At 36.9% G+C, this 2,950-nt stretch overlaps 1 protein-coding gene across 5 annotated transcripts in view; it reads left to right on the top strand.

The window, feature by feature from the left end:
* The window catches only part of LOC148415259 (mitochondrial coenzyme A transporter SLC25A42-like), a 15,541-nt gene extending 12,591 nt beyond the window's left edge, over nt 1-2,950 (top strand). For all 5 annotated transcript variants that reach the window (XM_088428754.1, XM_088428751.1, XM_088428753.1 and 2 more), the window contains one exon: nt 1-2,950. This exon is cut by the window's left edge. The gene's annotated coding sequence lies outside the window, so the exon portion shown is untranslated.

Genomic DNA, 2,950 nt, shown 5'->3' with positions numbered 1-2,950 from the left:
TTTTTCCAATTAATTTGTTCTTAACTTGAAAATAGAACCCTACAGCTCCCATCTTGGGATGAAACTGCATGAAATTTCTATTTCAATTTGGACTCATGTGAAGCGCTGTCACGTACCGCCACTTAAGAATGTTACAAGTACGATATTTCCCATGTAGATGGTGATTGACGTGCACCCTATGTGGGCCTGTCCAGCCCCTTGGCCCAGCTGGTATGGCCAGAGTAGGATACGGCTCAACTGGGATCTGACAGGAGAATAGTACAGAAACTGTATGGATTGAGCTAATGTACATAGCAAGTACATAGTGCCATTTCAGCATAGCAAATGTAAACACATGTCACTGTACTTAACCCATTTAAGCCCACATTTTTCCTGGACATGAAAACATCCAAATCATATGCCATTGATAACCCTTTGAAATAATCAAGAACTTAAAAAAAAAAAAAAAGAAAAAAAAAGAAAAAGTTAAGTAGTTGATGGAAAGGTATGTTTCATCACCGGTCACAACAATATAATTACTCATTGTGCAAACACGAAACCAATTTGAGTAAGTGCAAATGCATATATCACTACTAGACATCTTAAAGATCATGTGTACAAAAAAATCTTTGTTCTATGTTCATTTTAACATACTTTACTAACCTTTTGTTTAGGAGCTTTGAGGGTGTCATCTTTCGAAGTGCAACCACAAAATAAACAGCGCTAGTCATGTGACAATATTCACTAAACATGTGACCTTGCACACGTTTCATCTACACATTGTAGTATTTCAGTACTTCATGAAAAATGATTGAATAATCATTTATAGAGCCTCATAAATAGAATTTTCTTTACAGTCACAAAGTGGGTTGAAATGGGTTAAGTAAGGATTCGATCAGTATGTTTCTTTCAAATTATTTGGGCACTTGTGACACATCACTAAATGTCATTTATTTGAGCAAGGAAACGCCTCTGTCTTTATATGCAATACATCAGCATATAAAATGGTTCATTTTGACCCCACCAAGAACTTTGAGTATCACAAAAGCAATGTAGAAATGAGGTCTGAATTAGCCTTCTTGTAATTGAAAGATGCTATTTTGTGTCCACTGTAGTAGAAGTTAGTTTTGCGTCTATGTCTCACGGTCGGTGTTTGGCCGGGATGCAGTTCACTTGGCTGTCTTGCCGAGAAAAAATAGACACAGCTGTGGACAAAAACAAAGAGGCTGGCTCCCAGGGGGGATATGACATGCCTTTCACATTTTAAATTGAACTACCGCAACAGAATTCAATTTTTTTGAGATGTATTCTGCATATTAGGCTTGGTAGGCATTTGGATTTGTTTTTTTTAATTTCCTACAAGTGTGGTTCATTTTTGAGTTGTCCACTAATGACACCAAAGTGTGGATGATAGTCAGGGTTCGTATTAGAAAGCACAAAAATTCTGAAACAAGATACAGTAGTTGGTCCTTATTCCTCTCTTGGCTGGGACCTTTTGTTGTTTGTCTGTACCTGACATGTGATTGGATGGCCAGCTGTCCAATTGTGTGCATGAAGCTTTAAAGCAAAGATCCTGGTTTGTGCAGATTATTTTTTAAACACAAAAAAGTGACATGTTTTTTTTGTACTCTAGGTACAGCTGTGCCAACAAAATGTTGTTTCATCAGCAAGACTGCACTGAATGGTAGACATTTTCTGTTATACAGCAATTCTGGACAAGGTCATGCTGTTCTTGTTTTTGACTGACACGAAAGAATTCTTTGTGTCACTTGGACACAATACCAATTTTTTTTTTTTTTTAATGGACGCTATACTTTGGTGGCCAGTCTTCATTTAAATGCAAATTTAGGCAGGAGGGGGACACTCAAGTGACTTTTGAACATGAGACAATCTTAACGTAGCTGCTAATTAATACACATTTACATATTTATTGTAGGGCACAAAGTAGACATGTTACCATATATGATTAATATATCAACTTGCAAATCCAACTTGACTTTATATCTATTACTCATCTTGTCTAGTGGGGGTTCCAACTTTTGAGATTGTAGTATATCTTGCAGGGGATATTTTTTTGTTTTTTCGCCCAAGGATAGCTTGAAACATCATAGGACTTAAAAATTTGCCCTATTTTTTGAGAAGGTTACACTTTCAGTTTGTCAGGCTGAAAAGCAATCATTACTGAGGCTAAAAGTAGGCTTAACCGAGATGTCCATGTCAAATCATTGACATCAAACTGTAAGACAGTTATGTTTAACAAAGGCATTTAAATAAGTCAACATTATCCTTGAGATGATCGCAGATGATGCTGTGATTCTTTGTAAAATAGAAAAAAAGTCATTTGAATGCATATAGGTGTGTCCCAAATTTTTGCGTTTTGATACAATATTGATAACAATAATAAAAAGTTTTAAATGCCCAGCTCTGCTAATCATATGCACCTTGTGTTCTTGAGAAACATACAACTTTACTTTGCCTTCTGTTCTTCTTTGCCTTTTCCTTCTAAAATGACACCCACCCCCCCAAAACACAAAAAAACCCCACAACAAACAGTTGTTGATCCAGGGAAGTCAGATTCATGTATTGATACGTTGATAATGCCAAGAAGATGAATTGAAGCCGAGGACCCCAGTTTGAGAACTCCTGTTTCCTGGAACATTGAGGGTGAGCCACAAAATGCCTTTGCGCACACCTCAAGGTGCCTGGCCAGGAATTGGAACACCTTTATTGGAACAAGCCATTTTTGTCAATCATTTTTCTTGTAGTTTTGAATGGTGCGTTGTTGGGAGCTTTCTATTGACTGCCAACCGATGGAATTCATCAAGTCCACTTTTTCGACCTGGACTTTCAGAAGACCGGTAAGCTCCTACTAGACCATGGCTTCATTTGGAATTGAAGTTTTTGTGTGGAAGGCAAAATGAAAATTCCAATATCAAATGTAAATATCAAATAAAAGGGGATATTTACTATA

The sequence above is a fragment of the Hippichthys cyanospilos genome, chromosome 12, assembly GCF_059441005.1.
Source record: "Hippichthys cyanospilos isolate Australia breed blue-spotted pipefish chromosome 12, RoL_Hcya_1.0, whole genome shotgun sequence".
Lineage (NCBI taxonomy): Eukaryota > Metazoa > Chordata > Actinopteri > Syngnathiformes > Syngnathidae > Hippichthys > Hippichthys cyanospilos.
This window is presented reverse-complemented; position numbering and strand designations above follow the sequence as displayed.